This window comes from Giraffa tippelskirchi, chromosome 8 (assembly GCF_054371585.1).
Source record: "Giraffa tippelskirchi isolate mGirTip1 chromosome 8, T2T-mGirTip1v1.2.pri, whole genome shotgun sequence".
Lineage (NCBI taxonomy): Eukaryota > Metazoa > Chordata > Mammalia > Artiodactyla > Giraffidae > Giraffa > Giraffa tippelskirchi.
This window is the reverse complement of record NC_137282.1, coordinates 126,312,008-126,325,260: the sequence shown is the minus strand read 5'-3', so window position 1 is coordinate 126,325,260 and position 13,253 is coordinate 126,312,008. Positions and strand designations below refer to the sequence as shown.

Below are 13,253 nucleotides of genomic sequence, written 5' to 3'. Positions count from 1 at the left end.
GCGTACTGGAGGTGCAGCAAGAAGGCCAGCATCGCAAAGGCAGAGTGAGAGGAGGAGCAGCAGGAAATTTCAGAGACAGCCACTGACCAGCACGTGGGTTTTTTCCCCTTTATTATTATTTTTAAAAATCTGTATTGGAGTTTAGCTGCTTGACAATGCTGTGTTAGTTTCTGCTGTACAGCAAAGTTAATCAGCTATGCATATGCATATACCCCCTCTTTTTCAAATCTCCTTCCCAGGTAGGTCACCGCAGAGAACTGAGTAGAGTTCCCTGTGCTCTACAGTAGGTTCTCATTAATTACCTGTTTTATAGATAGCATTGATAGTGTACATGTAGAGTTTTAAGCATAAGAAGGATTGGCTTTACTTTCTGTGAGATGGGAAGCTGTTGAGAATATTACCAGAGTTCATTTTTTAAGTCAGTCTGATTGTCACTTCTTTTCTTAAAAATGCTTCAGTTCTCTACTACCTTTGGAATAAAAGTTCAAATGCTTTCTTCTGGCACACAAGGTCCTTCATAGTCAGGCCTCTGCCCATTTAGCATCATCTGCCTCCTTCCCACATGTACCCTCCACTTGAGCCAAATTGGATTATGTGCAGTTCCCTGCCTGGGTCACAGTGATTTGTGTCTTCGTGTTTTTCTGCACGCCGATTGTCCTGGGAGACACTCTCCCCCTCAGCTCACGAGGTCATGGCTCTGTTTTAGAGGAACCTCTTTGTGCTGCCAGAGCACCCTGTACCTTGTTCTCTCCCCGTCCCCTCCCCTGGCCACTTTGTACTCGAGTCGCAGAGGCTTGTAATGTGCTGTGTTCTTTTACCAGCCTTGATTTCACTCTTGCCACACCCTTGCCAGTTGAAATTTTGCCCATCCTTCAAGAATCAGCTCAAACACTGCCATCTTTTCTCCCCTCTATAAATCTTTATAAACTGCCATATTTTCCCTGCCCTCATAAATACTTTGTAGCTCTGTTATATTTAATCATAATTACCCTGAATTAAAATGCTTCTCTGCCTCGCCTCACACAGAAGCCTCGGCTTGACTTATTTTCAGTTTCTGTTGTAGCCCCCAGTCTAGTATATGATAATTAGAAAAACTGTTGGGTTTCAAAAGCAGCACAAATGAACAGTTAAAGTGAGATGCCTATTAAGAAAACAAATTTATTATAACCTAATGTTGATGATGGCATGGTTACTCTGATTCTCTCATATAGTTACTACTGCCAAAAATTAGTGCACCCCTTTTGATAAGTGTAGTTTGGCAGAATGTATTCAGACATAAATGTCCATGGGTTTTTTTTTTTTGAGTTGGTGATACCCCTTCTGGAAATCATCTTCAGAAAATAATGCAAACTAGAATAACAATTACAATAGCTCCCTCTACCACTAATGTTGAAAGTTTACTGTGTGATGGGCACCATGTAAAGCCCTTTACACACATTGCTTTATTTCTCAGAATCCAAAGACGTGTAGATGCTAGTAATCTCATGTCATGTATGGAGAAATTGAGGCACAAAGAAGTTAACTGACTTGCTGCTATATTGTCAAACCAAGATTCCTACAAACAGAATTCATACCCCTAATTTTATAATGTGATAAAAGCCTAGGCACAAAACTATTCACAGCAGTGTTACATAGAGTAGATAAATTGGAAGCAATGTATATCATTAATTATGATTCATCCATTCAATAGATTAATCTTTTAATAGCTTTATTGAAATAAAATTCACATAACAATATTTATCCCTTTAAAGTCTACAAGTCAGTGGTTTCCAGTATATTCACAGTTACACAACTATTGCCATTACCCCACTTCAGAACACTTTATCACCCCCAAAGAAATCTCATACCCATTAGCAGTCACCCCCTTTTCCTAATTATCCGATAAAATCACCAGTCTATTTTCTGTCTCCTATCGATTTGCCTATTCTAGACATTTCGTATAAATGGAATTGTGTAAGATATGGCATTTTATGCTTGGCCTTCATTTAGCATAATATTTCAAGGTTCATCCGTGTTGCAGCATGTTATAGTACTGCATTGCTTTTCATCACTGAATAATACTCTACTGTATGGATATATGACTTTTTATCTATCTAATGGACATTTCTGACTAATGTCTAATGGACATATCCGACTCATGGACATTTGGAGTGTTTCTACTCCTTGCTATTGTGAATATTCATGTCCAGGTTTTTGTGTGGACATATTTTCATTTTTCTTGGAATTGTTGATGAAATGGTAACTCTTTAAATTTTAGGGGAACTCCCAGACTATTTTCCAGAGTAGCTGCATCCTTTTACATTTCTTCTAGCAGTGTATGAGTACTCCACCTTCTCTACATCCTTGACGATACTTGGTGTTATCGGTCTCTTTGCTAATAGCCATCCTCGTGGTTATGGAGTGCTATCTCATTGTGGTTTTGATTTGCATTTCCTTGATGCCTAATGATGTTGAGCATCTTTTCATGTGCTTATTTGCTGTTTGTAAATCTTGTCTGGAGAAATGTCTGAATCCTTTGCCCCCTTTTAACTGAGTTATTTTCTATTATTGACTTAGAGGAGTTCTTAGTATATTCTAGATACAATCTCATTATCAGATATTTGATTTGCAAAATTTTTCTTTCATCCTGTTGTGTTTTCACTTTCCTGATGGTGTCCTTTGTAGCACAAAGTTTTTAATTTTCATGAAGGCTGATGTATCTTTTTTTTTTTTTTTTGCTTTCAGTTTCACATAAGAAAACTACCTAATCCAAGGTCAGTGATGATTTACTCCTGTGTTTTCTTCAGAGTTTGATAGTTCTAGCTCTTATGAGGAGGCCTTTGGTCCATTTTGAGTTAATTTTTTGTATACGGTGTGAAGTAGAGTGTCCAACTTCGTAATCTTTTGCATATTGAGATCCAGCACCATTTGTTGAAAAGGCTGTCCTTTCTCCTATTGAATTGTCTTGGGACTTTTTTCAAATATCAGTTGACCATAAATGTAAGAGTTTATTTGTCAGCTCTCAATTCTGTTCTATTGATCTATGTGTCTGTCCTCGTCTTAGTACCACACTATATTGATTACTGTCACGTTGTAGTAAGTTTTGGCACCATGAAGTGTGAGTCCTCCCAACTTTGTTCTTTTCAAGGTTGTTTTTTTTGACTGTTTTATTCAGTTTTGCTGTGAACCTATAACTGCTGTAAAAATCTGTTTTTAAAAAAGGACTCCTAAAGTGTGATGTTGGGATTATGGTGATTTCTTCCCTCCTTCATTTCCTAAACTTTCTGTAACATATATTATATTTATAATTTAAAAAATTTTAGTTTATGGTTTGGCTAATAGAATACTTTTTTTTTTTTAATTCAACAGGCAACTCTTAGCTTTGTAGCTAAAAACCAGAGTAACCTAACTTTCCAGGAAGAATGTATGAAGGTGAAGAGCTGGGGCGTGAGGTTACGGTTAGCATGAGCCAGACTCGGATTTAACACTCGGCTCCGTGAACCCGCCTTTCTGTCTCCAGTCGGTTTCCGTCAGTTTCGTCTTTGGCATCTCACTCTCCATTAAAAGCCTTCCCTCTCACCTTAACTAAGACTTCCTCCAAATGTTTTGGTGAAATTTTTGGAATCTGGCTAGTCTGTATAATTGCCATCCATAAATGGAATGAATGATGATTGAGTAGCATTAGGGCAAGGAGCCAGATAATGCAGTCTGAGCTGCATAAGTCACTTTGATGGAAGTTGATTTTGAGAAGTGGGCAAGGGGAAGTCATCCAAGCAGAGCTCTTTACTGACTTCTCTGCCCTTTTGTTCCTTCAACTCTTTGCATCTGTGTATGTTGTTTTCTTAGGAAATTATATGCTGAGGGTAGAGATCTGCAGGTGGTGCCTGGGCTAGTTAAAAGTTTAAATGGATGCACAGAGAAGGAAGCCTGTGACTGACTCAGTGACAGACTGCTTTTCCTGCGTTGTTTGTCAGTACCACTACAGAGTGTGTGTGTTCTAAATAGTCTGGGGACTTTCTTTCCAGTTGAAGCAGTGTTAAAATCTCAGTATGTTGAAATACTTGATAGGTTTGTGTATCATAGGTGTCCATTTGAAGTTTGTTCCCAAACAAAAGCAAGTTTCACAGACCTGCTAAAAAGTATTAATACCAGTGTCAACCACAAACCAACTTTTTTTTAGCATTATGACTTTGAAGTATTAAGATGATTTGAACTGTATTTTTTAGTTGAATTAATCAAAAGAAGGAGACTTTTAACCCAGATTTTTAAAAGTTATGTTATATTTATTAATTGCATTTAGAAATGTAAAATCATACTTTTTTATTCTCGTAAGGCTTAAACTTCTTACATATGTTAGAGAAAAATGAGATACTGCAGTTATCCAGGTTTTCAGAAATATTTGCAAAGCCATAGTTTTGAGAATTGTTTTAAAATCAAATACCTGCCATTTTAGGAGAGACATATCTTACTGCCAGTTATAGGTTTTGGCTTTTGTATTGTTATGGAAAAACTATATCCTTCAGATTTCAGACTGTAAAAATTCTAAATAATTTTTACTTTATAAAATACTTTCTTCCCATTTGAAGCTCCATTCATAAATTCTTGTGTCTCCCTTTGTCTGGCTTAAAAATACACTTGGCGGCCTTGTGCTTCTGGCCAACATAGAATAACAGATTGGATTTACTCTCTCAGCTGTAATCATAAAACACAAACAAACAAAACCCCCAGAAAAAAAAATATGAACTTTCAAACACTGAACAACTGGCACCAAAGGGCGATAATCCCCAAGAAAGCAGAAACAGATGAAGTCTACAGTTATCGTAGCTTACTGCCTGGAGAAAGTTTCCAGGCTGCAGCATAAGGAGGGAGAACCCAGCCTCAGCCCTGCAGTCTCTCTAGTAGAGGAAACAGAGCTGGAGGTAAAGAAGGCTATAGTCTGGAGAAGAGAGAGCACAAAAAGGAAACTTCAAAGGTCTGCAGAGGTTCCCCCTTAAGCTTTCAGATGAGTAATAATTAGTGCATATGTTGTATGGAAGCTCCCTAAAGCCAGGAAACATCTAAAGAGAGTAGAGGGAATAATTCCTGATTCTTTTTCAAGGTTAAAGTAGTATGCATTCCCACCATCCAAAGGGAATAAACCTCCTAAGTCACAGGACATTGGGTAGTGCACTCAGAAAGGTATTGCCCCATCAGTGGTGCTAAACTATAGACTGCTCTCATCCCTTCTAACAAAGCCTAAAAATAGGCCTCAAAAGGATCAAACTGTTTCTGACTTGCTTCACTCTGTATAATAGGCTCTAGGTTCATCCACCTCATTAGGACTGACTCAAGTAGTTCTCAGAAACCAACACAATATTGTAAAGCAATTATCTTCCAATAAAAAAAATCAGTCTTTGTTGACACCATTTAAAAAGATCAAACTAGTTCCAAGTAATTTAACTGCACCCCAGAACAAAGCTCAAAATGTATAGTTATACAAAAGATAACAAACAAGTGTTGGTGAGGATGTGGAAAAAAGGGAACCCTTGTGCAACTGTTGGTGGGAATGTAGATTGGCATAGCCATGGTGTGGAGATTCTTCTAAAAATTAAAATAGAACTACTGTGTGATCTAGCAATTCCACTCTTGGATATTTATGCAAAGAAAACAAAATACTAATTAGAAAAGATATATGTAACTATATGTGCTCATTGCAGCATTATTTACAATAGCCAAGATATGAAGTCAACTTAATTACCCATCAACAGAGGAAAGGATGTAGCAGATGTGGTATCTTTATATGGTTGTTAAGTCAGACAGAAAGATTAATAATGTGTGATTTCACTTGTATGTGGAATCCAAAACACAAAACCAATGAACAGACATAACATACAGCGTTACAGATACAGAGAACAAACAGGTGATTGCCAGAGGGGAGGGGAATAAGGGAAAGAAAGAGATCAGAGAAATTAAGAAGTACAAACTTCTGGTTGCAAAAAAAAAAAAAGGAATCAAGGCTCTGAAATGTACAGTGTGGGGAATATAGTCAGTAACTATGCATATCTTTGTCTGGTGACCTGTTGGGACTAGACTTACTATGCTGATCATTAGACTTATTGTAATTATCATTTTAAAATGTACAGACATACTGAATCACTATGTTAACAGGAACTAACATAGTGTTGTAGGTCAATTATAATTCAAAAACAAACAAATTCATAGAAACGGAGACCAACTTTGTGGTTACCAGAGGTGGGGGCAGGAGAAGGGGAAATTGGGTGAAGGCAGTCAAAAGATAGAAACTCCCAGCTATAAGGTAAATAAGTACTAGGATATAATGCACAACATGACAAATGTAATTAACACTGCTCTGTGTTATATAGGAAAGTTGTTAAGAGAGTAAATCCTGAGTTCTCATCGCAAGGAAATTTCTATTTAATTTTGTATCTGTATGAGATGATGGCTGTTCACTAAAATTATTGTGATCATTTCATGATGTATGTAAGTCAAAGCATATGCTATACGGCTTTAACTTATACAGTGCTAGATGTCAATTATATCTCAACAAAACTAGAGGAAAAAAAATAACACCAAGGTAAAATTCACATTTGGTCTCCAATCAAAAGCATCAGACTTGCAAGGAAGCAGTCCTTGAGGAGGAAAATTAAAAAATAGAAACAGATCCAGAAATGACACAGGTGATAGAATTAGTGGACGAAAACATTATTTTTGTTCACTAATATCTAGCACTGTGTAATTTGAAGGTACAGCATATGGTTTGACTTACATACATCTTAAAATGGTCACAATAAGTTTAGTGAACAGCCATCATCTCATATAACTGAACAAGTAGACAAAAAAATTAGTAATGATTTAGAAGAATTAAACTATTATCAACCAACTGACCAAACTGACATTTATATAACAGTCTACCCAATACAAGCAGAATACATATTTTGTCCAGTTGCACAGAAGAACATTTACTAACACATTTTGGTCCATAAAATAGTATCAATAAATTTAAAATTACTTAAACCATAAAAGATATGTTATCTAACTGAAAGGGAATTAAATTTACAGTCAACAGTAGAAAGATATCTGTAAAACTTCTAAATATTTAGAAACTGATTTTTAAGAAGCTCATGAGTCAAAGGAAAAAAAGGTGAATTTATTTATTTATTATTTTTTTATTTCTCCTGCACTGTTTTTCTTTTTTCTTTTTTTTGGCATTTTAACTTTATTTATCTATTTTTATTAAATTAGTTTATTTATCTATTTTTTATCTTTACAATATTGTATTTGTTTTGCCATACATTGACATGAATCCACCATGGGTGTATATGTTTTCCCCTTCTGGAACCCACCTCCCTCCCCATCCCACCCCTCCAGGTCATCCCAGTGCACCAGCCCCAAGCACCCTGTATCATGCATCGAACAAAAAAGATGGATTTTGTACTGAATGAAAACACAGCATGTCAAAATTTGTGGGATGCAGCTAGTATAATGCTCAGGGGAAAATTCACTAAATACCTACATTAGAGAAAGTCAAGTTGAGCAAATCAGTCCTCAGCTCCTAGCTTAAGAAACTAGAAGAGAAAATCAGACCCATAGTAAGCAGAAGAAATGAGCTGACGATGAAGGCCGAAACCATAGAAATAGGAAAACAGAAAGTTAATGAAATCAAAAGCTGGTTCTTTGAGAAGACCAATAAAACTGATAAACCTCTATCCTGTTGAATCAGGAAAAAGAGAAGACACAAGTTACCAGTATCAGGAATGAAAGAGTCAGCGAAGCTGAAGATATTGTAGTCTTTAAAAGGCTGTGTAAAAGAAGGATATGAATTACTTTATGTCAGTACATTAGACACTTAAATGAAGTGGATAAATTTCTTGAAAGACACAGAATATCAGTGCTCACTCAGGAAAATATGAATAGCCTGAATAATCTTATGTCTGTTAAAGAAATTGAATTCCCCCAAAGAAAACTCTGGGCCCAGATGACTTCTCTGATGAATTCTAGCAAATATTTTTGGAGGTCATAATACAAAATTTACACAAGTTCTTCCATTAAGTTGGAGAGAATCCTTCTTAACTCATTCTATAACAATTGTATTGTCCTGGTACTAAAACCAAATACACTACAAGAAAAGAAAGTTACAGACCAGTGTCCTTCATGAGCACAGTTGCACAACTGTGTTAACAAAATTTTAGCAAATACACTCCAACAACACATAAAAAGATAAAAAAATATAGTGACCAAGTGAGATTTGTCCCAGGAATTCAAGGTTGGTTTAACATTTCAAAATCAATATCATGTACCATGTCAGTAAAGTAAAAATGGAAAACCATATGATCAATTCAATAGATGCAGAAAAAGCATTTAACAAAATCCAACATTAAAAACTGTCAACAAATTAGGGAAAGAAGGAAACTTCCTCAGTCTAATAAAGGACATCAGAAAACTAATAGCTGAAATCATACTTACCAATGAAAGACTGAATCCTTCCCTTCCGATATTAGGAACAAGGCATGATGTCCACTGTGAGTCGCAACTTCTATTCAGGATTGTACTTGAATTTATAGCCAGTGCAATCAAATCAGAAAAAGAAATAAAAGGCATTCAGATTGGAATAGAAGAAGTACAACTTTTTATTACAGATAACATGACTGCCTATGATTTCTTTAAGAAGAAAAAAAGCTGCTAGAATTAAGTGCACTTAGCAGATTGCCCCCTTCATGGATCACACCCTTGTGGCAAAGAGACTCGCATAATTCAATGAAATTATGAGCAATGCCGTACAGGGGCATCCAAGACAGATGAGTAATAGTGAAGAGTTCTGAATCAACTCCGAACATTATTGGAAGGACTTGCTGAAGCTCCAGTACTTTGGCCACCTGATGCGAAGAGCTGACTCATTGGAAAAGACCCTGATGCTGGGAAATACTGAAGGCAGAACGAGAAGAGTTGGGAGAGGATAAGATGGTTAGATAGCATCACCAACTCAATGGATATGAATTTGAGCAAATTCCTGGAGATAGCAGAGGGCAGAGGAGCCTGGTGTGCTATAGTCCTTGGGGGTCACAGAGTTCGATATGACTTAGTAACTGAACACCAACAAGCAAAATTGCAGGATACAAGATCAATACAGAAAAGTCAACTCTATTTCTATATACTAGGAAATGAACAGCCAGAAGTTGAAATTTTAAAAGAATACCATTTGTAGTAAAATTTAAAATTCTAAATACCTGAGGAAAAATTTCCTAAAAGATATGTAAGATCTCTCCACTGGAATCTATTAAATACTGAGAGGAATTAAAGAAAACTCAGATAAATGAAGATACACTGTATTCAAGGATTGGAAGACTCAATATTGTCAGTTTTCTCTAAAGGTATAGATTCAGTGCAACCTCAATCAGAAATTCAGCTGACAATGTGTAGGGAGTATCAACTTGGTTTTAAAGTTTATATGGTAATGCAAGGTCCTAGAATAGACGAGGGCTTCCCTTGTGGCTCAACTCGTAAAGAATCTGCCTGCAATGCAGGAGACCTGGATTCGATCCCTGTGTTGGGAAGATTCCCTGGAGTAGGGAAAGGCTACCCACTCCAGTATTCTGGCCTGGAGAATTCCATGGACTATACAGTCTATGGGGTTGCAAAGAGTCAGACATGACTGAGTGGCTTTCACTTCACTTAGAATAGAAGAACAGAGAGGACTTAAAACCATCTGATTTCTAAAACTTACTATAGCTACAATAATCAAGACAGTGATATTGATAAGTAGAGCCATGGAACAGGAAATATGGTCAGTTTTTGAGTATGGTGCCAAATCAATTAAATAGAAAAATGGTTAGTCTTTTCAACAAATGGTAGGGGAACAACTTGATATTCATATAGAAAAAACTAAATCCATACCTTATTCCATACCTTATATATAAAAGTTAATTCAAAATTGATCATAGACCTAAATGTAAGGCCCAAATCAATAAAATTTTTAGAAGAAGATATTTTTGACTTGGGGTTTGGTAAAGATTTTTAAGATACAACATCAAAAGCATGATTTATAAAAGAAGAAAAAGATAAATTGGACTGTATCAATTAAGAACTTCTCTTTGAAAGCCACCTTTAAGAGAATAAAAGGACAAGTCACAGACTGGAAGAAAATATTAACAGATCACATCTGATTAAAGACTTATATTCAGATTATATAAGGAACTCTCAAAACTTATAAGAAAATTAAGTCAAAAATAGGCAAAAGATTTGGACAGTTCACCAAAGAAGATACACAGATGGCAAGTCAGCCCATGAAAAGATTATCAACACTGTTACTCATTAGGAAAATGCAGATTAAAATCACAATAAGATACCTCTATGTACATGTTAGAATGTCTTCAGTTAAAAAGGCCTACAGTACTAAGTGTTGGTGAGGACGTGGGGTAGCTGAAATTTTACGCACTTCTGTACAAAATGGTACATCTACTTTGGAAAACAGTTTGCCACTTTCTTAAAGACCTAACGGAAAAGGCAATGGCACCCCACTCCAGTCCTCTTACCTGGAAAATCCCGTGGTCAGAGGAGCCTGGTACGCTGCAGTCCATGGGGTCGCAAAGAGTCGGACACGACTGAGCGACTTCACTTTCACTTTTCACTTTCATGCATTGGAGAAGGAAATGGCAACCCACTCCAGTGTTCTTGCCTGGAAATCCCAGGGACGGGGAGCCTGGTGGGCTGCTGTCTATGGAGTCGCACAGAGTCGGACACGACTGAAGCAACTTAGCAGTAGCAGTAAAGACCTAAAATGTACACCTGCTCTGTGATTTAGCCTTTCCACACCTAGGCATTTATTTAAGAGAAATGAATGCATATGACATAAAGATTTGTACCCAAATACTCATAGCAGCTTTATTTGTAATAGGCAAAAATTGAAAGCAGTCCAAGTGTGCATCAACAGCAGACATCGTGCCCTGTCTCATACAATGGAATACTACACGGCAATAAAAAGGAATGAACTATTGATACATGCAACAATGTATTTTATTCTCTATTAAAGTAAGAGAATTCAGGGGGAAAAAAGACATTCTATTTATATAAAATTCTATAAAATACAAACTATTCAGAAAGCAAATCAGAGATTGCTCTGATGTGAGCCAAAGGGAAGTGAATCATAAAGAGATACAAAGAAGATTTATGGCTGACAAATATATTCATTATGTTGATTGCAGTGATGGCTTTATGAATACATATATGTACATCAAAACTTACAAATTGTATATTCTTTAAATATATTCAGTTTATTGTCATCAACTCTGTTAAAAAAAAATTTGTGTGTACAACATTTGGGGATAGCAAGCTGCTTGAATTTCAGAATCAGATAAGGGACTCAGTTTTTAAACTAATTTTTCAGTGATTAAGTTTGAGGTGAGAAAACATGCATTGTATTTATCAGGTTTACTTATAATTTTTAACTTATTACAAAATTGAGAAAAACTGAATAAATGTTCCAATTTGGGCTTTCTGAAATTCTGAAGAATTTTTTATAATAACGATGTATCAAATGTTAGATTTCATTGTGTTGTCAGATTAGAACATTGTAATCCAACTGGATGATAAATACGTGGAGAGAGAGGAAGGAATGTTGAAAGAATACTGAGTGTAAGATGGTGGAGGTCAACAGAATTCTAGGCTTGGGAGACATTCTTACGATCTTGTTTGGATGACTAGGCACCTAAGATAGAAGAATAAAGACCCCTCCAAAGATGCCCACATCCTAACTCCTGATATTTATTAATATGTTACCTTACAGAGTAGAAGGGACTTTGCAGATATGATCAAGGTTAAAGGTTTGAGGTTGGGGAAATTTTCCTGGATTATCCAGGTGAGCCCAGCATAATCACATGGATTCTTAAGAAAGCAGAGAAACTTTCCCATCTGTGGCCAGAGGAAGATGGTGACTATAGCAGGATGATCAGAGAGAAAACGATATTGCTGGCTTTGGAAATGGAGGAGTGGGCCATAAACCTGCTTATGTAACTTATATGCAGCTTTCTTCACTGTCCAACTCTCACATCCGTACATGACCACTGGAAAAACCATAGCCTTGACTAGACGGAATTTTGTTGGCAAAGTAATGTCTCTGCTTTTCAATATGCTATCTAGGTTGGCCATAACCTTCCTTCCAAGGAGTAAGCGTCTTTTAATTTCATGGCTGCAGTCACCATCTGCAGTGATTTTGGAGCCCAAGAAAATAGTCTCTCACTGTCTCCATTGTTTCTCCGTCTGTCATAAGAAATGCCAGGCTGGATGAAGTACAAGCTGGAATCAAGATTTCAAGGAGAAATATCAGTAACCTCAGATATGCAGATGACACTACCCTTATGGCAGAAAGTGAAGAAGAACTAAAGAGCCTCTTGATGAAAGTGAAAGAGGAGAGTGAAGAAGCTGGCTTAAAACTCAACATTCAAAAAACTAAGATCTTGGCATCTGGTCCCATCACTCCATGTCAGACAGATGGAGAAACAATGGAGACAGTGAGAGACTATTTTCTTGGGCTCCAAAATCACTGCAGATGGTGACTGCAGCCATGAAATTAAAAGACGCTTACTCCTTGGAAGGAAGGTTATGGCCAACCTAGATAGCGTATTTAAAAGCAGAGACATTACTTTGCCAACAAAAGTCCGTCTAGTCAAGGCTATGGTTTTTCCAGTGGTCATGTACGGATGTGAGAGTTGGTCGGTGAAGAAAGCTGAGCGCCGCAGAATTGATGCTTTTGAACTGTGGTGTTGGAGAAGACTCTTGAGAGTCCCTTGGACTGCAAGGAGATCCAACCAGCCCATCCTAAAGGAAATCAGTCCTGAATATTCATTGAAAGGACTGATGCTGAAGCTCCAATACTTTGGCCACCTCATGCGAAGAGTTGACTCATTGGAAAAGACCTTGATGCTGGGGAAGATTGAGGGCAGGAGGAAAAGGGGACGGCAGAGGATGAGATGGTTGGATGGCATCACTGACTTGATGGACATGAGTTTGAGCAAGCTCTGGGAGTTGATGATGGACAGGGAAGCAGTCTATGGGGGTTGCAAAGAGTCGGACACGACTGAGTGACTGCACTGAACTGATGGGCAGCCTCTAGTGTCTGGAAAAAGCAGGAGACTCTTTCCTAGAGCCTCTGGGAGGGATGCAGCCATGCTAGCACCTTGAGTTTAGCCCAGTGAGACCCATTTCTACTGCGCTCCGGAACTGTAAGATAGTAAGTGCATATTGTTTAAGCCATTACACTAGTGACTGTTGTGGCATATGTA

The 13,253-nt window shown here is 37.2% G+C and overlaps 1 protein-coding gene across 19 annotated transcripts in view; it reads left to right on the top strand.

Annotated features, from left to right (window-relative positions):
* FKBP5 (FKBP prolyl isomerase 5) overlaps window positions 1–13,253 on the top strand; it is a 153,715-nt gene that overhangs the window by 59,078 nt on the left and 81,384 nt on the right. For 2 of the 19 annotated variants that reach the window (XM_081520177.1, XM_081520180.1), the window contains exon 3: window positions 2,725–2,753. The exons of the other annotated variants lie outside the window; for them this stretch is intronic. The gene's annotated coding sequence lies outside the window, so the exon portion shown is untranslated. The remainder of the gene's footprint in view (window positions 1–2,724; window positions 2,754–13,253) is intronic. 19 annotated transcript variants of the gene reach the window in all.